Source organism: Leopardus geoffroyi, chromosome B1, assembly GCF_018350155.1.
Source record: "Leopardus geoffroyi isolate Oge1 chromosome B1, O.geoffroyi_Oge1_pat1.0, whole genome shotgun sequence".
NCBI lineage: Eukaryota > Metazoa > Chordata > Mammalia > Carnivora > Felidae > Leopardus > Leopardus geoffroyi.
Window position 1 is genome coordinate 169,531,425 of NC_059327.1, and position 22,601 is coordinate 169,554,025.

General features: G+C 39.9%; 1 protein-coding gene across 1 annotated transcript in view; it reads right to left on the minus strand.

Annotated features, from left to right (window-relative positions):
* GRXCR1 (glutaredoxin and cysteine rich domain containing 1) overlaps window positions 1–22,601 on the minus strand; it is a 127,759-nt gene that overhangs the window by 80,794 nt on the left and 24,364 nt on the right. The window lies entirely within an intron of this gene.

The following is a 22,601-nucleotide window of genomic DNA, read 5'->3' on the forward strand; positions in this document are numbered from 1 at the left end:
TAAACATGAAAAAATCTAACACTAGTAATGAAAAGCTCACAAATTAATGTAAATATTAATAGTTTGCTATCACTCATATAACTAATTAAAAACAGAGAATTGGCTGTTGTTCCCTCGTTAAAGACTAATTTTCAGCTTGGTATGTGGTCTCATACATCAGCACATTCTAGTATACTCTAATTTTTATGGAAATTATAAGTAAAATGACAGTCTTATTTTTCTAACATTTCTATTATTTGACAAAGAAACAGAGTCCCTCCAAAGAAGGATAGTTCTTGCTTTTCTTCTCCTCCTCCAAGAGAAGAGCAGAAAAATACCTGGTAGAGTATTTTCCAAATTTAATTTCATAAAATTACAAATTTTTTTCTATAGGAAAAACAGAAGAGTAAAACAGGAGGTTTTTCATTTTTTTTTTAAACAAAATATTCCATTGTTCTCTTGAAAAGCTACAGCGTACTTTCACATAGAAAACTGGGAAGTCCTAGAGTAAAGACACTTTTTATGGCCATCATGCAGTTTTTCACAGAGCACATATTAACATCTGAAATCACACCATATTTTTAAATAACAAAGTGCATGCAGATCATTCAGGAAAAAGAACTTTAATAGAAATAAGTCAAAATGCCTTTCTTAATCATATCAGATGCCTCTCCCTGGCATTCACACCCCTCTACTCTACAGTCTATTTATCCTTCATGACGTGTCCAGCCCATATTTTGGACTCTTTCACCACAAAACTCTCCTCATACAAAGCTCCTTTCTCTTCAGCTGGAGATTAGTTTCATTTCTGAGACTTGCGTAGGACATTGCGCCTACCTGACTATCTGAAATGCCTCCTTCCTTCCCTCCTCTCCAAAGCCTTCCCTCTTTCAAGGACCAACTTAAGTTATCATACTGCACAAGCTCTCCCTGATCTCTCCTGGCCCTAGCCATTTCTTTCCTCTTTCTTCCCCCTAATGTCTATGATACTTAACTTTGCCACTGACTGCACAATCCAATGACTTTACTCAGTATTTCTTAAAATGTGTTCCACAGACCATCTGGTTTTTGTTTGGTTTTACCCAGTTTTTCCTGACCATCTCTTAGCACTAGAAATCCATATACTTCAGTAGAGAAAGTGCTAACTTGACTATTATTTGTGTGTCTCTGAATGCATGTGTCTTTTCTTTTACATAACTGTTGGAAAGCAAAAAATAAGTTCTTCACTTGATGGTAACCTACCAAATGTAATGTTTAACACACATGACAAATACCTGTTGCATTAACATGTTCCTGAGAAGTCATGGTTTGAGAATTTCTAATATCATCTGCATATTCAAGGAACTTGTTTAAAAATCTTTCTCCTATCATGAGAAGCCAAGAGTATAGAGTACCCCCGACAATCTCCAACCAAGATCCCAATCTCAGACTCAAATTCTGGGGAGGATATGTTCTTAACCAAATTTATTATATCTCACAGAAAAGTGCCATTAACCACAAGCATAATCTTTGTCCGGGCTCCTGAGCTCTCTCTGGGCTCATCATCACCAGTCATCTCCTACCCAAGCCGTATTTGCACATGAATTCATCCAAGGCACCAGTTTTAGCTGTTACATTTATGGCTCTGATTTTTTTCAAAGTTTATTCACACAGCAGATCTAATACAAACATGGACAAAAGGTAAGCGAAAATATTTTATAAAAAACAAAACAGAAGCCAAGTAAAAAGAAATTAACTCTGTCACATGACAGAGTGCAGGCTTGGAAAATATGTAGTATCCTGTTAGCTAAGATAGAGAGAAATTGTTCCTTTCTGTGCAACCTCAAAATCCTCTCTATAGGTTTGCATTCTCAAGAAAATTATATGAATTCTATGAAAAGAAGTGCTAATCCATGCGTTCAGGCATAAAATAAAGAGAGAGATTCCATGTGTATGTGTGGTACAGAGGCAGGTGTTAAAACTGAGCTACATTTGTCTCATTACAAAATTGTTCAGTGCATCTCCTCTGCCCTTGTTTATTGCTCATTTTCTCTATTACTGAGATTGCACTTAGAATATGCTAAACCATGTGGAGACTTTTGAATATCTATGGTGTCATATCATACATATGTAATGGGTATATTGCAGAGTCTCAACTCAACATCAAACTGTTCTATTTTTTTCAGCTAACTGCCCAGATGGTGCTTTATCACTAAAGCACTAAAAAGAAGAGGTCTCCTTAAGGATTCTAGAACTTCCCTTTCAGATTTAGAATGACATCATTTAGATATTTTAAGAAGTACTACTGGTTTTAAAATTTCACTCTAAAACCTAAAGCAGATTCTCCTTTTCCTCTTCCCTGTTCAGCAACATATCTCCTTGCATCTAACTCACTTGGGAGAAAGACAGGGAGCCATGTAGTCTGCTCTTTGCTTCCCCTTTTCCTTTCTCAGAGCACCAGCTCCTCCTCCTTATAGGTGAGGAAGAGGAAGAGGGAAAGGGTGTGAGCATGCTGGCTTCCCCTCCATGTACCATGGCAGCTATTCTAGCCACATGCTAGATAGTGCTAGATTCTAGCCACATGGTAGATAGGCGCACATGGGCACAGCGCTTACAGGCCTAGACAGCACTGCTCCACTCTGGCAGTCCCTTGTAAAATGGAAGCACTTCTGGATGATCTCCACCTCATGGATTCAGGCAATATCCCCCTGACTCATGGTCTCCTTTTCCCTCCATAAAGCACTGGTTCCAGAAAGACTCCAGTATCACTGCCCTCAATAGCCAGGCATGTGGAAGAGTGTCCTCTCTTGAGTGTTTCCTGGTTTCCTCTCCGCTTAGTAACTTCTCATCATGCCATCTTTCTTTAATTCTCTCTTCATGTGCTTCATGTTGGCAGTTTAGAAGGTTCTCTCACGAAGCACATGTCTATTTAAGTTGAGCAAAGTGGTAGTCTCTCCTTCTTTGAGTCTCCCTAAAATCACAGATTATTCTCTCATCACTCTCTCCCCTAACCTTCCTTAGCTTAAAAAAACAGGAGACACCAGCACACTTTTTCCCTCTCTACCTCAAGGGGAAGGACGGTGGTCAATGAATGAGAAAGTTCTCCCAGCAAACCTTACTGGGAGGTAGGCATCTCCAACTGTGGTCACCTCTCTATAACTCAGGAGCACTTAACTCCTTTTGTACTTAGCCTTGGTCTTTCCAGGGCAAAAGGAAATAAATTCTCTCTCAACTAATAAACCACAAATAACTATGAGGTGACACCTCAACTATGACAGAGACACCTCATGCTTCTTTGAGGCCCCACATGTGGCACAATGCCCTGTGCTGCTGCTCAAAAAATATTCATTTATTTATTCTAGAGCCACCTGTGGTTGATCCTTAACCATGTGGCCTAGTCATTGCATTCTGGGGACGCTCATCTACTCATGATGATAAGTAAACTTACTTTGTATGCTTTACAGGCCAGAGAAAGAGACTTTTTAAAAGAGTTTTTAAAGCTTATTTATTTATTTTGAGAGAGGGAGGGGGAGCGAGAGCGAGAGAGAGAGAGAGAGAGAGAGAGAGAGAGAGAGAGCATGAGTGGGGGAGAGGCAGAGAGAGAGGGAAAGAGAGAATCCCAAGCAGGCTCCTCACTGTCAGTGCAGAGCCCAATGCAGGGCTTGATCCCAAGAACTGTGAGATCATGACGTGAGCCAAAATTAAGAGTGGAACACTTAACTGACTGAGAGGCACCCTGAGAGAGAGAGAGAGAGAGAGAGAGAGAGAGAGAGAGAGAGACTTTGATCCATGTTTAAATATTTACCTTATGAATTCTGAGACACCTTCAACCACATTTGAAATTTCAGTGGATGATACTAAATCAGGAAAGACATTGGTTACCAGCTTTCCAATCTTTGGTGTTGACTTTCCAAAAAGGAGTGGCAAGTGAAATAAATAAGCTAGAATCCTGTCTACATATTGCAACACAGTAGTTTCTTCAGCTTCTGGAAGACCTCCTGACTCAGAGGAGGCACTTGGTAAATGTTTTGCTAACAGGCTAATAGAGTACCTGGATAAGAGACTACTTATCCAGCATAATAACATACTTAAAAGGTTTCCTGGTCAATATCTCACCATTTGGCATTTGACAGAAGGATGAGATGGCACTCCTTCTGTTACAATTTTAACTGTGACCTAAAGTGGACATAAATTCATAGGTGCAAAAATGACTCCTGTATTCTAAAAAGATATTCTCTAAAATGGGTGACCAGTGTGCTACATTAACCAGCAACGAGAGCATCATGTGGGCCCCTGATAGAAATGCAGAATCCCAGGCCACAATGCAAACCTACAAAATCAGATCCTTTCCTATGTGTTAACAGCATCCCCAGGCAATCCACACGCATAGAGCCCGCAAAAGGGCTAACGCTAGCTTTAACCCTAACTTCACTGACCTTAAGTATATAAAAGAATTGAAACCAAAAAGGAAAAAGAGAAGAGTATTTCCTTAGAATGTGTTGTTGGAGGGTTGTGGCATTTCTCTGTCCTTTATCTAGTTGGAGGCAAAGGGAAACTTTAAGAGAAATAGAGAGAGTTTGGCCTCTTTTCTCTTGGAGTTTATGAAAATGTCTACAGGCAAGAGGATGGCTAAGAGACCTTTGCTGCATGATTAAGAAGTGACATTGACAACAAACTGCACTGAAACCAACTCTGGATGGTTGATGTGTTTTCTCTGTGTGGACCACATTTGGACCTTGAATCAAGAAGCTGCCTGCAGCTGCTGGGAATCACGCCCAAAAGAACACTGCTGTGGAAAGACCCCTCCAAGGGACAGACCACAAGCAGCTGGATGCCAGAGGCTGAAGAAGGAATCTGTGCAGGCCTGGTAGGATCGATGCTGCATGCATGCAGAGGATAGCCACTGAAAGGACCCAGAGCAGATATCACGGACAGACACAGAGGCATCTCATGAGAGATAGAGTCAGCCTTGGACAGGTGAAACTTCTAGAAGATAACATCACAGATTACATTTTATCAGCCACCTGAGACTTCACCTTTGCCCACAACAAAATCCCTAAACTGGGGCACCTGGGTGGTTCAGTCAGTTAAGCATCCAACTCTTGGTTTTGGCTCAGGTCATGATCTCATGGTTCACGAGTTCGAGCCTTGCATCCAGCTCCACACTGATAGTGTGGAGCCTGCTTGGGATCTTCTCCCTCTCTGCTCCTCCCCCGCTTGCTCGCACTCTCTCTTTCTCTCTTTCTCAAAATAAATAAATAAACTTTATAAACAAACAAAGCAAACCCTAAAGAAGGTAAAGGAAGTCTAATGGATGGGTGGGGAGAACAAGGCCGGGAAACAGAGATGAAGTCTTCTCACCCCAATCCCCACAGCAGACCTACCAGACCCAGGAGATCACAACTGAAGGATGGAAAAAGTAACTTTGAATGTAGTTCAAAGTTTTTATTATTGCACTACATTGGACACTGTATTTATTGAGACAGCCTGTGACCAAGCCAGAAGACCTTTTACTTAAGAAGGGATACAGTTACACAATCTGCTAGAAAATTTTCCAAAGTTTGAGGGAAGAACTAACTCATACGTTTGAAAGACATCAGGGAAATGGAGCATAGGTATTTTGAGCTCATATTATAACAAATCCAGCTCATTTAATGTACATGTTACACAAACAAGAAAAGATACAGAGAGAAGAAATCAGACATTACTTGATTTTATCCACTACTGAGCTACTATCACCAAGCCTTAGCTTTTAACCTAGACCTTGCTGACTCCATTATACTCCAATCTGAGCAAACCAGTGCAATAAAAAACATGAATTCCTATTTTGGCTCCCAGTCTCAATTTCAGTAAGAGTCAATATTAGCAGTATGATCTGAGTGCCAGAGGCTAGCAAACCAAATAGGTGAATTAAAAACAAAAGGACAAGAAACATGGGGAACTTAATGAATATCTCAAAATTAACATGCTCTAAACAAACTTCTGGGTATGCAAACACAGGCCCACTGCTTGGTGGAGATTAGAAGTTTGAAGTTAATCTGCTACAAGGAATAACCTTAAGAAAGAGGAGATAAGACCCGACCCAGGTAGAGAAATGGACTAGAGAAAAACTGCATAATAGAGAATGACTGATGGATGTTTAGCACTGTCATATCTAATAAGAAGTCTTAAGTTGGTGCTTCACCTGCATTGGGCTAGCCTGGAATCCCCTTCCCTCAGTCTCCAAAACTTAACCGACAATGTCCTACACACAACTGACCTATGTGAATGAAATTTTAAAGGAATGAAGAAATGTGTGAGGGTGATGACAGAGGGTCAAGAAGGACAGATAAAAGTGAGATAGAGAATGGATATAAAATAGACACAGAGAATCCACTAAACACAAAAAGTCAGATTGCAGAGGTTAGGGCCCTAGAGACTGCTTGCTCAGTTCTGCTGTCTACCAATGGTGTAGTTGACTAAGACAAAAATTGGTACTGAGAAGTGGGGTGCTGCTGTAAGAAACTGAAAACGTGAAGGTGGCTTTGGAACTGGGTAATGGTAGAGACTGGAAGAGTTTGAGATACATGCTAGAAAAAGCCACAATTGCCATAGGAATGGCTGGCTCAATCGGTAGAGTGTGTGACTCTTAATCTTGAGGTTGTAAGATCCACCTCCATGTTGGGCATAGAGCCTACTTAAATGAATGAATGAATGAATGAATGAATGAATGAATGCAGGCTTCTTCCCATTAGAATAAGAATGTCTATGCCATGCCTCTCCCATCATTGTATTTTGAAAGCACATAAGTTGTTTGGTTTCAGTTTCCCAGCTAGAGAAGAGTTTTGCTTCAGGATGAGTCTCACTCGTATTTCATTGAAATGATATTTACAAGAAACTTTGGACTTTAAAGTTGATGCTAAAAAAGAGCTAATATTTTGGAGGCTTGTGGGATGGAATGGATGCATTTTGCATGTGATAAAGACATGAATTTTGAAGGCCAGGGCAGAATGCAATGGATGATATTTTTAATCTCCCCCAAATTCATATGTTGAAAACCTAACCCCCAGTGTGATTATATTAGAGGTGGGGCTTTTCAGATGTGATTCAGTCATGAGGGTGGAGCCCTCATGAATGGGATTAGTGCCTTTTTAAAAGAAACCCCACAGTGCTCTTTTGTTCCCATTCTTCCACGTGAGGACTTATGGCTGTTTATGAACCTGGGAATACGTTCTCTCCAGGCACCAACTACATTGGCACTTTGATCTTGGACTTCCCAGCCTCTGGAACTAGAAGAAAAAAATGTTTGCTGTTTAAACCACCCAATCTATGGTTCTGTTATAGGAGCCCAAGCAGACTAAAACCATGGTCTTAGATAAGTATTTGACCTCTTTATACTTGTTTCCTTACCTCTAAAATGAAAATCATAATAGAATTTACTCCAAGGAGTTATTATGAGACTATTTTAGATAATATATGGAGAGAGAATATAAAAATGCCTGGAACTCTTTTGTTGGTGATGTTGTGGCTACTGATGATGATTTTAAGGAATGTTGTGTTTCCCACCATTCATTGGGTGGGGGCTCAGTCATTGTATTTGAATATCACACGAAAATGTGACCTATATAATTCAGAAAATGTCGGAGATGCCCAGGCAGCCTACCCTTATGTTACTATAAGAGACAGCATTTCTCAGCCTTCCTGCTCACACTCACTACGAAGTCCACCATTCCACACACAGAGCCAATCTCCAAATCCTCCTGCAAACAAATTTAGGCTTTCATAAAGGAACTCATATATGTTAATGAGCACCATTGTCTCGGCAGCCATTCTGAGACTATCATCTTTCTCCTCTCCTGCTCCATCTGTCTCTCCTGTCTACTGACAAGGTTTCTGATGAGAAGATTCCATGAAAACACTGTTGCCAAAGGCCCTCATGCTGTGACTCATGAGCGCCTACTGAAAGCACTCTCTTTTACGGTTCTCTGCTCCCCCCACGCACCCTGGTATACATCACTGCACAAACCTCCTGGTGTGGTAGGTTTGCCTGCTGGGATGAATCCTTCTCAAGGCCTTGCCATCTGAGACATAAATGGTGGCTCCTGCTCATAGACTGGACACCACTTTCATAGTTGCAAAGTGACTGCATATATGTGCTAGCTGGTTGTTAGTGTATAACTTATGGGCAGTATAGTAAGAGGGTGCTGGTGGCAGAGTAAGAAATTATACCCAGAGCACAGACATTAAGTCCAGGTGAGCAATTTCTACAACGAAATAAGGTAGTATCTGGAGTTCCAGAATGTATTGTATGCATTTTTTAGTTTTCCAGATATTATACTGTTTTGACATCTTAAATTTTTTTCTGGCTGGGGAAAAACTACCCCTTCTGGGGCTGGCCAATTTTTAGAGATAGTAAAGGATTTGGCCAAGAGCATGCCTTACATATGCAAACTAACCAGTCAAGAACCCTAAATCCTCTCTCTGGTCTGCATACCCCAAAGGCAATATTCTTCTGCCTTAATTACCCCAGGACCACTAGGACAACTAGGGACCACTCCCATAGTTGAGAGTCCGCCAAAGTTATTCATATAGCTAATCTTAGCTAATCCTAAACTGTTTACCCAGCCCCACCTCACATTCTCCATGGAAACCCCAACAAAGGCTGTGGCCCAAGCTCTCCCCTCATTCCTATATTCTGCATCATGTTCACGCTGGTAGCTTTTCCATATAGCTCTGCATGACACTCCATGCCTCCTGCCCCTAGAAGCTGTGAGTATAAGAACATTGCTTTCCTGAGCCTGTCCTCTGTCTTCTCTTGTGGCCACACCTGACTGGCCATCTCATAAAAGAATCCAGAACACAAAGTAAAGCAGTTACTGGTCTAGAAGTTGTAGTAAGCCTCTGCCCAGCAGGGGCTCATCCTCGGGAGGCAGAAGGCCTTTGCTGCTAACATAAACATATCCCTTAAGAGAAAATGGAGGGACGTAAGAAACCAAACTTCCTGAATATCTTCCGGACTAATATCTTTTGGTGCCATTTGCTGAGTGTGTATCTTTTACATCTATTGCAGCAAATTTAACTTCTAATAGACTTAAGTATCAGAATGTTTTTAATGCCAAGCCTGAGAGCCTCTGTAGGACTATTTCCCACACATGCTCCAAGAGTAGGAGCCCCACCTATCTCACCATGGTGTATAGTTCCAGGGAATGCTGCTGATTCTAGGACACACACCTGTGAGTCTCTACCTGTTGGCTTTCTCTAAGCCAGAAGTTCCGGGGAGTTAACACCTCCTCGTAACAGCCCTCAGCCAGTGATTTATGAAGGGTGGCGAATAAATATCTCAGATTTCTTGCCCCTTTGAAGTGCATTCTATATTGTAGGATTGAGCTCTGGTTGTGAAGAGCAGTAACTTGCTCAACAACAATGTTTATTTGCTTCCTTCCCTTCTCTGTCTCAATTTCCACTCTCCTACGGAGGCTTCCTGTGATCACTTCCCAAATACATTAGGTACACTCAAACCCTTATCTGGGGAACCCAATCTAAAACAAACATTTACCCTGGATTGGAAAATTCCCCTCCCCCAACCAAGCACATTCTTATTCTATTTTCATTTCCCAGATTTCAAAGCAAGGTTATCTTAGGTCACCAACTTTCCAAATGGTTATTTTTCTACTTACTTGCATTCCTTTCTACCTTGAATCCAGGCATTTAAGCCATCTTTTGCTACTACTATTGTTTCACAAGTTGATCTGTCTCTTCCAAGTGACATGTAAAGAACTTGAGAGAAGGAATTTGTTCTTAAACACCTTCCTACTTCCTCAAAATGCCTAACATGGTATTTAGCACATAAATATTCACTAAGTATCTGTACATAAGTTCATAGCAAATTTATCAAGTATAAGTTGGATACTGTCAGGTGCCAGCCTCAGAGGGACTCCTTTGAGATCTATGAAAGTATAGCCACAAGAGGGATTTAGAGTACTGTCCCCGCAAATTTGGCCTCATAAGTCTAGTATCTGTGTCCACATCTGGTTCTGCTGTAGATTCCTTGGTCATGGTATTCAGCTCATAGCAAGACAACTACCCTTCACAATACTGAAACAGAACACAGTGCATTTCATACTAAACTGTAAAACCTAGGCAACTCTCCAAAGTCTTAGTGTAAAACTACTAGCTGATCCGTTCCTACCCTGCAACTAAACTAGGTCATTTCTAGGTCCTTTGGAATGGTTCAAACTAACTAATGTTCTCTAAGAGGGTCCCATTCCATACTAGGTAATGTCAATAATGGTATAAAAGTAGAGACAAATAATTCAGAAGAATAATAATGCTTGGGAAATAGTTTGTTTTCTTTCACTCATGAACTCCAGAGCTTACATTGTACAGCAATAAGTTTTTCATTGGCAGCAAGGGCTATACTACAAAACATAGGAGGTGCTCAATAAGCATGAGTTGAATTAATAAATGAATGGAGAAGAAGTAACTCCAGAAGAAATGGAAAGAAGAAAATCACTGAAAACCAATGTATTACTTAGGGATTGATTTTTATGATGGACAATTAAAAATGTACTCAACATAATAAAGGTCCTATGTGACAAGCCCACAGCTAACATCATATTCCATGATAAAAAGCTGAAACCTTTTCCTCCTACATCAGGAAGAACTATGCTCACTCTCACCACTTTTATTCAACATAGTATTAGAAGTCCTAGCCAGAGCAATCAGGCAATAAAAAGAAATAAAATGCATGCAAATCAGAAAGGAAGATTTAAAACCATCACTATTTGCAGTGACTGATATTACACATTGTTAACTGTAAAAATATATCATGTTCACAGATTAGAAGAATTAATATTGTTCAAATGTCTATACTAACTGAAATAATCTACAGATTTAATGCAATTCCTATCCAAATACCAACCGCATTTTTTACAGAATTACAGATACTAATACTAATACTAATACTAATACTAATACTAATACTAAAATGTATCTGGAACCACAGAAGACCCCCAAATAGCCAAAGCAATCTTGAGAAAGAAGAACAAAGCTGGAGGAATCACAATCCTAGATTTCAGTAAAACCTTGGATTGGGAGTAACTTGTTCTGTGAGTGTTCCACAAGATGAGCAAACATTTCTAATAAATTTGAACTTGATAAAAGAATGATGTCTTGTAATACGAGTAGTACGTGATGTTGAATGTCACATGATCACAACCGAGCCAATGGTTCTTGAAATTTGCTTTGATATATAAGTGCTTTGGATTACAAGCATGTTTTTGGAATGAATTATGCTCACAAACTAAGGTTTTACTGTATACTACAAAGCTGTAGTAATCAAAACAGTACAGGACTGGCACAAAAATGGACACACTGATCAATAGAACAGCATAGAGACCCCAGAAATAAACCCACACTTATATGGTCAATTAATCTATAGCAAAGGAGACAAGAATATACAAGGAGGAAAAGATAGTACCTTCAATAAATAGTGCCGGGGAAACTGGACAGCTACATACCAAAGAATGAAACTGGACTGCTTTCTTACACCATCTACACACGCACACCAAAAAAACCTCAAAATGGATTAAAGACCTAAACATGAGACACAAAACCGTAAAACTCCTTGAAGAAAACATAGATAGTAATTTCTTTGACATCAGCTGTCACAACATTTTTCTAGCTATATCTCCTGAGGCAAGGGAAACAAAAGCAAAAATAAACAATTGGGACTATACCAAAGTTAAAATCTTGTGCACAGTTAAGGAAACCTAACGAAAAGGCAACTTACTGAATAGGTGAAGGTATTCACAAACAACATATCTGATAAGGGGTTAATATCCAATATATACAGAACATATACAACTTAACACCAAAAAGGACAAAGAATCTAATTTAGAAATGGGCAGAGGACCTGAACAGACATTTTCCCAAAGAAGATATACAGATGGCCAACAGACATGGGAAACAAGGTCAACATCAGGAAAATGCAAATCAAAACCACAATGACATATCACCTCATACCTGCCAGAATGGCTAGAATGTTAATATAAATAAATAAATAAATAAATAAATAAATAAATAAACAAACAAACAAACAAGTAAGTAAGTGTTGGCAAGGATGTGGAGAAAAAGGAATCCTTGTGCACTTTTGGTGGGAATGTAAACTGGTGCAGCCAATCTGGAGAATGGCTTAGAGGTTCCTCAAAAAATTAAAGATAGAAATACCTTATGATTCAGCAATTTTACTATTGAAAATTTACCCAAAGAAAATGGAAACACTAATTTGAAAAAATATATGCATCCCGATGCTTTTTGCAACTTATTTACAATGGCCAACATATGGAAGAAACCCAAATGTCCATTGATAAATGAATGGATAAAGATGCATTCCATATATGTAATGGAATATTACCCAGCTATAAAAAAGGCTGAGATCTCACCATTTGTTTAAAAAAAAAATTAGCATTTATTTATTTTTGAGAGAGAGAGAGAGAGAGAAAGAAAGAGTGTGGGTGGGGGAGGGGCAGAGAAAGAAGGAGACACAGAATCTGAAGCAGGCTCCAGGCTCTGAGCTGTCAGCACAGAGCCCGACGTGGGGCTTAAACCCACGAACTGTGAGATCACGCCCTGAGCCAAAGTTGGAGGCTTATCCAACTGAGCCACCCAGGGGCCCCCGGATCTTGCCATTTGTGACAACATGAATGGACCTACAGGGTATTATGCTAAGTGAAATATGTCAGATGGCGAAAGACAAATATCATTCCTATGCATTTAGAAACATCTCACACACTTCTTTTTCATGAAGGATGAACATGCGTACATTGCTAACAAAACCCATGAGCTACAGACACATTGCAGATAGCCGAAAGCAACTAAGGGTTTCCACTGACAAATGCATCTTGTTTACAGGGCCATGTGGAACTTAGACACTTCAATAGGGCAGCCAATGCCTTGTGAAGCACATCAGTTGCTAGACTTCCTTGACCTCCATATCTGAAAGACAGTTTTATCCCTGCCTCTACCTGTTACCTCATCCCTCATTCTCAATTGTCTCACCTTTTGGAAATTTCCTTCACAAAGTTTACCACTACCTCAAGGTACATTATGTATTTATTTTAGCTCACTATTTGATTACTATCTGCCTTTGCAAGCCAAAGGCAGGAACTTTGGGTCGCCCCTGGTGTGCACACAGCCCCTGGAAACATACCTGGCACATACCAAGTACTTCATACCTTCCTGTTAAGAAAAGAAGTAAAAGAGAATGGGAGAGAAGGAAATAGTGGTAAGGAAAATTGATTTTGGAGCTAGAAGTTCCTGTATTGCAACACAGTTTCATTGCTTCTTCTGTTGTTATTGTTTCCAGCTGTTTGTTTGTCTAAAAATAATGTATTAAGTACAGGTGACACACAATGTTAGTTTCAGGTGTACAACACAGTGATTCAACAAGTGTATATATCCCTTATGCTGTGCTCACAAGTGTTGCCACCATCTGTACATACAATGCTATTACGATACCATTGACTATATTCTCTATGCTGTACCTTGTATCCCCATAACATGAGAAATTTTATTTTTTTAAGTTTATTTATTTTGAGAGAGAGAGAGCACCAAAAATTGGGGAGGGGCAGAGAGATGGGAGAGAGAGAGAGAGAGAGAAAGGGGATGAGGGATAGAGAGACAGGAGACAGAGGGAATCCCAAGCAGGCTCCACACTGTCAGCGCAGAGCCTGCTGCAGGGCTCAATCTCACAAACCATGGGATCATGACGTGAGCCAAAATCAGGAGTCGGATGCTTAACTGACTGTGCCACCAAGATGCCCCAACATGAGAAATTTTAAATGGACTAGGTGAGTGTTTGTGTATTTAAGAGGGACATCAGTAGCAAAAAAAATTTTAAAGAAATATTTAAATGCAAGAAAATCACCTCCTGCAAAGATGAGTGACAATGAAGAGCTACCTTCTTTTTTTTCAATGTTTATTTTTTTTTAACTTTTAATGTCCATTTATTTTTGAGACAGAAACAGAGCATGAGTGGGGGAGGGGCAGAGAGAGAGGGAGACACAGAATCTGAAGCAGGCTCCAGGCTCTGAGCTGGCAGCACAGGGCCCGACGCAGGGGCTCAAACTCATCAACCATGAGATCATAACCTGAGCTGAAGTTAGATGCTCAACCGACTGAGCCACCCAGTCGCCCTTCAATGTTTATTTTATTTTATTTTTTTGCTTTTATTTTAATTTTATTTTTTATTTTTTTTTTAATTTACATCCAAATTAGTTAGCATATAGTGCAACAATGATTTCAGGAGTAGATTCCTTAGTGGCCCTTACCCCCATTTAGCTCATGCCCCCCCACAACCCCTCCAGTAACGCTCAGTTTGTTCTCCATATTTATGAGTCTCTTCTGTTTTGTCCCCCTCCCTGTTTTTATATTATTTTTGTTTCCCTTCCCTATGTTCATCTGTTTTGTCTCTTAAAGTCCTCATATGAGTAAAGTCATTATTTTGTCTTTCTCTGACTAATTTCACTTAGCCTAATACCCTCCAGTTCCATCCACATAGTTGCAAATGGCAAGATTTCATTCGTTTTGATTGCCGAGTAATACTCCATTGTGTATATATATATATATATATATATATATATATATACCCCATTGTGTATATATATATGTGTGTGTATATATATATACATATATATGTATATGTATATATATATACACATATATACATATATATGTATATGTATATATATATATGTATATGTATATATATATATATATATACACCACATCTTCTTTATCCATTCATCCATCGATGGACATTTGGGCTTCTTTCATACTTTGGCTGTTGTCGATAGTGCTGCTATAAACACTGGGGTGCATGTGTCCCTTCAAAATAGCACCCTGTATCCCTTGGATAAATGCCTAGTAGTGCAATTGCTGGGTTGTAGGGTAGTTCTATTTTTAGTTTTTTGAGGAACTTACATACAGTTTTCCAGAGTGGCTGCACCAGCTTGCATTCCCATGTTTCCAGCTTTACTGAGGTGTAATTGACAAGTAAAATTGTATGATATTTAAAATACACAATGTGATGATTTGGTACATGTGTACATGTGAAAGGATTCCCCCTCACTGCATTAATCAACACATTCCATCACTTCACAAACTTAACTTTTTGTGTATGTGAGAACATTTAAGTTCTCTCCTATTAGCAAATTTTAATTATACAATATGGTGTTATCAACTATAGTCACTATGTTATACATTAGATCCTCAGACCTTATTCGTTTTATAACTGAAATTTTGTATCTTTTTACCAAGCTCTATTTCTTCCACCCCTCAGCCCCTGGCAACTATTTTTCTACTTTCTATTTCTATAAGTTCCATATATATGAAAATATATACATATATGGAACTTAAATGTTTAACTTTATATATACATACATATTTAGATTCCACATACTAGTGATACTGTGTGGTATTTGTTTTTCTCTGGCTTATTTCACTTAGCATAGCGCCTTCCAGGTTCACCCATGTTGTCTCACATGATAAGATTTCCTTCTTTTTTTTAAGGCAGAACAATATTCGATTTGATATAAATATATATGTATATATACGTGTGTGTGTGTGTGTGTGTATCACATTTGCTTTATCCTGTTGACAGGTTATTTCCATACCTTGCTTATTGTTAAATATTGCTCTAGAAACATAGGAATGCAGGTATCTCTGCAAGTAATGATATTGTTTCCTTTGCATACATACTCAGAAGTAGGATTGCTGGACCATATGGTAGTTCTATTTTTAATTTCTTGAGGAACCGCCATACTATTTTCCATAGTGGCTATACTAGTTCATTGCATTTTAAATGAACTTGGGCAGATTATGTAAGTTCTCTGAGTATGCAGTATATATAAAGTGGAATTACCTTTATTTCTCCCACAGAGTTGTTTTAAGGAATAAATGTGAAATACAGGTGAAATCATTAATCTATCAATCATTATTCCTGGCACATTACATGCACATATGTGCACACACGTGTGTTTATTATATAATTCTCACCTTGTTTCACGTAAATATTTCTAAAAGTATCATATCTATGTGAAAGCATGGTAGTAGCTACTGAGTTGTTGTATTTCAAAGTGAATTATATGACCTGTTCCATTTATCTAGGACCTTCCATAAATTAGGGTTCCCCCCCCCGCCCCGCCCAGGTCAGATTCTCTGTCTTCATTACAACGTCCTGCTGTCTTTTGCCTTTTCTACTTTAGATCATAAGGGAATTGCTTATCTTTTTAGTATCATAATCAGTTGTGCAATTTGTGGTAATTTTTACCAATAGTAACAATGATGTTTGTGATTTACATTTTAATATAGAGTGAATTCAAGGCTATCCCCATAACAACTTCATGCTCAGTCCCTAGCTTTTTAAAACGATGCCTTGAGTGAGAAATATCAGAGTGAAGGCACCATATGAGAAGGTGTAGATTCCTTGCCAATGCAATGATGCTTAGAAAGTAAGCAATATCTATTACATAAGAAAACCAAACATGTTGACGCATCTTTGGAGATTTTTTAGGAATTGGTGTTTGTAGGGATACTGTGTATGAGCATTGCCAACCTGGTGACAGATGGTGGTGCAGAAGCATGGGGCGAAGCTAGGAAGAGAAGAGATTAAATTGGTAATTTGCATGTTGCTAGGAACACATTTTTAAGCCAAATTACAATTACGCTATTTGTATACTGTGAAGTAAAAGAAAATTTCTATACACAGAAAGCAAAGATCAAGGTAAATATTTGTCTAAACAGTCCTTTCCTTTTTAATTGGCAAAGTTACCCACTCTAATAGAAAAGATATTTGGTTTGCATGCATATTAAGTTATTGAGAGGCTTTCTTATTGGCCCTAGAATGGCCACTAAGACTATAAGCTAAGAACACAGAGGCACAGATTACCCAGTAATTGGGGACCAACAGACTCTCCTGGGTTTATTAAGAAACAGATAAATAAGCTCTGCTATCCTCCAACCACCTCTCCACTCTCTTCAACCCCCCCGACCTTATATCAACAGAAGATAAAGGGGGGTAGAGAGGATTATTACAGTAGCTAGTCATTAGCTTGCTATTTAGAGGCCCCAATTCTTGCCCTCCTATAGCCACTCCCATCCCTACAAGGTAAGAGACAAAAGGGATGTGCCTATCTGAAGCCGGTACCTTCTTCAAATGATACACTGAGTTCTTTCTCCTGGTGGTCCTAACTAAGCCTGCTTCTAGAGCCCACAAAGATTTCTTCCCTGAGAAGCACAACCCCTCCACCTAAAGAGTGGCCAAGGGTGAATATTTGCAGCAAGTGGCAAGAAGTCAAACAGAGCTTGACATATTGACTCCAGCAACTACACACAAGTGTGCAAGGCTGTGATCAATGTAAAACAATTCCAGGACTGGAAAGATAAGGATGGTAGGCCTTGGGCCACGGATGGACAGAAGGACAGGACAGTTCATCCCATGTTTACACACAAGAATACAAGGGGTTCAAGAATTTTAAATTTTAACCTGGTCCTGAAGGTCATTCTGAAGGTATATCATGAGAAGTATATAAATACATTTATTTAACACTTTGTTGGCTTGATATATAACTTTTTATATTTAGACACAGGGTGTCTAAGCCTCCGTCTATACTCACCCCAGGCTCCACAGATGTTAGGGGGAGGTAATAGAGAGGCATCCAGGAAAGCCAACCAGTGTCAGCCAAGATATAAATGAGAAACACTAGTCAGTTTCAATCACTTCTCTCCTTCCTGAAGCATAAGGATGGGTACTTCGGAAAAGAAAGGAGGGTGAGGGAAAGGAAGGCAGATGGTATGGTCTATGAGAAGACCACACCCTCTCATCCCCCCAAATCCTTCCACCCTAAGTCACATCAGCAGAAAGAGAAAGAAAATCCTTAAATGGGATAAGACAAGTAATGCTCTAGGTGTAGAAAAGTTTGGAATAATCATGGAATTTGTCTGAGATGTTAATGAAATTTTTAAAAAGAGAGGTTGGATGAAACATCTTTAAAGACAGTGATTTAAAAGGAATAAAACCATATATTGTGTAAATCTCACCAAATTCAGACTTTTCAAAAAACTCTTTAAAGATGGACTATATGTCCCAACATGTGTGTATTTCCTATGTACAAGATGCCCCACCCCAACATTCTAACTAGAAAATGACCCACTGTCCTCCATCATAGTATTTCCTGCAGTGGGGTCTTCAGTAATCAAAACCATGATATAGTTCTGAAGTCCCAAATTTAGATGATCCTTAGAGAAAAAAGGAAAATCTAGAAATGGGTAAAACTGGGGATGTGGGTACAAATGGAACCTGTGTGGAAAGCTCATTGGCATTTATTTTCTGGGATAGAGATTTAAAAGGAAATTATTGCAGCCCTGGAAAATAACCCCATAGCAAAGGCAACTGGCAGTAATTCATTGGGCTCTGCTTGCTAAAGAAGACTGAAGGAGAAAAACCAGACAGAAGAGCTATTAGGATCATCTATAATAAAGATTTAATCAGGACTAATGTAATGCCTTAGTGTGGGGAATTAGAAAAGAACAAAACATTTGATTTTCTGAAAATTACTTTTCAGAGATTTTTGCAAGAACTAAGAGGAAAACAGGGAGGGAAGAAGGGGGGGAAGAAGGAGTGAAGAAAGGAGGGAAGGGGAAACCAACTCTTCAGGGTTAACCCAATTTGATAGAGAGGAGGACTCACTCCCATGCACTGCACAGAGGTGGGATCTGAAGTAGAACCTGGGCACCCTTTCGATGGGTGCTCTGTAGATGCTCTAAGCTTCCAGCTCCTCTGGGTATGATTACCATACATCACACTGCTATTTGCTATTTCTATGTGACACCTTGTCCCCAACATATATGTCATAATTTAGTAATGGGTTTTGAATGCCGCTCTTCCTGATGTGTGCATTAAGTGCAGATGACAGGGGAAGCAAATTAGTTCTCACGCGAGTTCGTCATAAGCCGTAAAATAAAAGCCTTTTTGGCTGAATGGGTATGCATATGATTAGAAACATTAAAATACTCTCTTTAGTTGGGATAACTGCCAAGGAATATATTCACTGTCTGTGTCCGGTGCTTCTCTCTCCCCCCACTCCACCCTCCCCCTTCACCTTTCCAATTGCTGACTCCAGGGAAGGCAACCAGTTCTAAAAGCCGTTTGTCAGTGTATCCCATGTCCTATAATAAACTCTTTCTGCCAGAAATGCAGAGGAAGCACGCTGTGGAAAAGCTCTCCCTTGGATGGTCAGCAGCGTCTAACTCCCTGCCTGCTCTTTACACACAGGCCAGACTTTCAGCTTCCGTCTGGAAGGCACAGGGTCCTTTCCCTTGTGCCACAAGAGCCATGATGCTTCACACAGTGCAGACACTCCAAAGGCATGCTGGAGACATACGTGATAATTCTACACACTCCGTATCTCCCAAAGCAAACCAGCAGTAAGATGCATCAGACTCCTTGAGAGATACGGAAGTCAATGATAGATTTCCAAATCCAAAATATAAATGGAGAAGAACTATTACAGAAAATTCTATCTCTAGAAATTAAAATTTTAAGCTCCAAGTAGAAAATAGTGAGTTCTGAGAAATGATATTTTTTTATCCAGTACATTATAGGTTATTGGAAATAGCCAATGCCATTCTAAGGTTTAGTGTATGCTAAGGAGTCCAGTGAGAACAACCAAGAAAACATGGCCTGTGGGTTTCTATATCATTCAAATGTATTCTTCTCACACTCTGACAAGCTCCCAATGCTGAAGGCGCTGATAGGAAAGGTCTGAATTTTTCTGTGCCTGGGATCACAGTACCCCAAATATACCCTGGAAAAGAATGGCATTTTATAGGGCATCCTTATAAAATGGAAAGCAAAAGAAAACGGCATGCTTTAAAAATGCCATGTCTGGGGCGCCTGGGTGGCTCAGTCGGTTGAGTTTCTGACTTCAGTTCAGGTCATGATCTCATGGTCCATGAGTTCGAGCCCCACATCAGGCTCTGTGCTGACAGCTCAGAACCTAGAGCCTGCTTCAGATTCTGTGTCTCCCTGTCTCTCTGACCCTCCCCTGTTCATGCCCTGTCTCTTTCTGTATCAAAAATAAATAAACATTAAAAAAAATTCTTTAATAAAAAATAAAATACATAAATAAAAATGCCATGTCCAAGAAAGTAGACTAAGAAGTTGGACCATGGCGTCAAACTCAAATGCCCATGAGATAAGCAGGCAATGAGGGACTTGGGCCAGGTATTAAAAAAAACCACAACAGTGTAGATGTGAGGATAAATACCAAGGATCCTTGAAGGTGGAGTTAGGGACATAATAAAGAGGAGAAAAAGCAGCATATTGAAAGGTGCAACCCTCTCTGACCAACCGGCCACTACACAGCTCTATCTGATGTCACCTGAGGAAAGCCAGGCCCAGATGTGTCAAGAGATGCTACTAATCTGTATTTATGTAAAATTCCCTGATTTAAAAATATCAGCAGCTAGTAGAGGTATTTTTTTTAACCCAGAGTATTATTAAGTCATATGATAGTTATTATTAAAATGTCAGCTGGTAGAGCTCCCAGCTTGAACCTAAGACAGATTCAGACTGAGGTTTAGCATGTATAGTGTAAGACATACAAGGGAAGAGCGACCTAGTGGTTTATTCATGTGAGTAGATCAAGGCACCTACTGGGAAAGAATTCACATATCAGAAGAGAGATGGTTAGAGCATAGGAATTTGTTACCAACTGATGAGAGGCAGCAGACGTGGGGACAAGCATCCTTTGTGTTGCCATCTAGTCCTTCAACACAAAGCACAAAGAGCTTCAGCACAGACCACATGGGCACTTGCAGGGGGCAGAAGCAGGGGGTGCTCTCATGGGTTTCTTTCCAGTTCTCACTTTCCAATCAATCAAATCTATCAGTTAATCAATTATAGCCAATAGTTACTAAAGTCAAGTGTAACGGCACGCTGGCGGATACAAGACATGCTCTTGGGGAACACAGAATCTATGTTCTAAGGGAACAAGACACACAAACCTGAAACTTTCAGGAACCATCCCTGTGACCAGCAACAGTGAGAGGCAGAAAATGGAGCTGGAATGAGGAGGAGAAACTAGAGGGTTCCGGAAACTCAATGGTGAGAGTTAGTCCTCTCACGCAGTGCTTCTCAAACTTTTGTTTGCACAGGAATCCCCTGGGCATCTTATTAAAATGCAATTCTGATTCCCGAAGTCTGGTGGAACCAAAACTTCTGTTTCGTATGGTGAACCTCCAGGTGTGGCTTCCACTCCTTACATGACATGTGGAGAAGCAAGGGGGCTTAACTCTTTCTGGGAACTTTAGTGCTCCAAGAAAAAAACAAAACTTTGTGAGGGCTGGAGTTGCTCAAGGAATATATGATTGTGATCCCAGGTTAACCCCTTCACGAAGGCGAGGCTGGTGTGACAAAGTGGAGGGGGCACTCACCACAGTGACTTTGAGAGAAGTATTAGGTGCATAGAAAACAGATTTCAAACCAGTCTATCCATACTTGGATGTAAGTAAGCACCGGCTATGCTGGAATCTTAAAACGCATACTAGATCTCGGAACATTGAAAAACTAAATATTAAGGTGACTAGTTCATGGACTTCATTTCTTCCTATCACGTTGTCTAATTCCTATCTTGTTTCCCTATCAGAGGACTACGGTTTGCACTTCATCATCCCAGTTGTTCCTGTTCTGGCCAGAAATAGGAGGTAGCCTTTCCACCCAGGACAGCTTCTTTCACGGTGAAACGTATTGGCTCTACGAAGCTCTTATCTAAGAAGCCCTCTGTACCTCTCCTCCGTCCCGCCTGGCCACCTGTTTTGGAGTCTTTAATTAAAACGAGTGTCAGTGGTTCCATTTGTCACTCTCCCTGTGTAAGTAATCATAGAGTCGCGCGTGGTTGCCAGGAGAGCCCTCACCGGTGAGTCTCGGCTGAGCTGCAGACATACAGCATTTTCAGTGGCAGTTGTTCCAACCCTGCACTGGGGATTAATTACTCTGCAGGAGCAGTCTGCCTCATACAACAAAACAATTTTCATTCATCAGCCGTGGGTGTGAAATTAATGAAAGCCACAATCTCATTGGAATGCAACACTAAGTCCTCATTTGTGCTGTCAATACTGCAGGAAATGGGATACTTTTTTCCCTCCTCTATATATTTCTGCTTTCAGCAATAAAATCAGATTAGACTTTCATAAATGCCAAGGATTACACTTTTGGATACACACACACATGTACGCAGAAGGAGAGAGAGCGAGAGAGAGAGAGAGAGAGAGAGAGAGAGAGAATGCCAAATGTATTGGGAAAACAGCAGCAGCCTCTGAAGGCAATGTATAAAAGCAAATTACAAGAGCTATCCTCCCATCAATGTTCATTTGAAGGAAGTAATTCTTGACTTTATTTCCTCCCAAACTTCCTTCTCTGACTCCAAAGCAACCACACACTATTAAGGTAAAAGATTGTAGGGAGTTAAAGCATACATTTCTAGGCTCAAAGTTTTTATCAGCATGTACATTAATGCATTGTAAAATCTCCATCTAAATTTTAATTATCCTGGAGACTGAAAATGCCCTGGGTAAGGAAGACACCAAAAGACTAGATCTTGGAG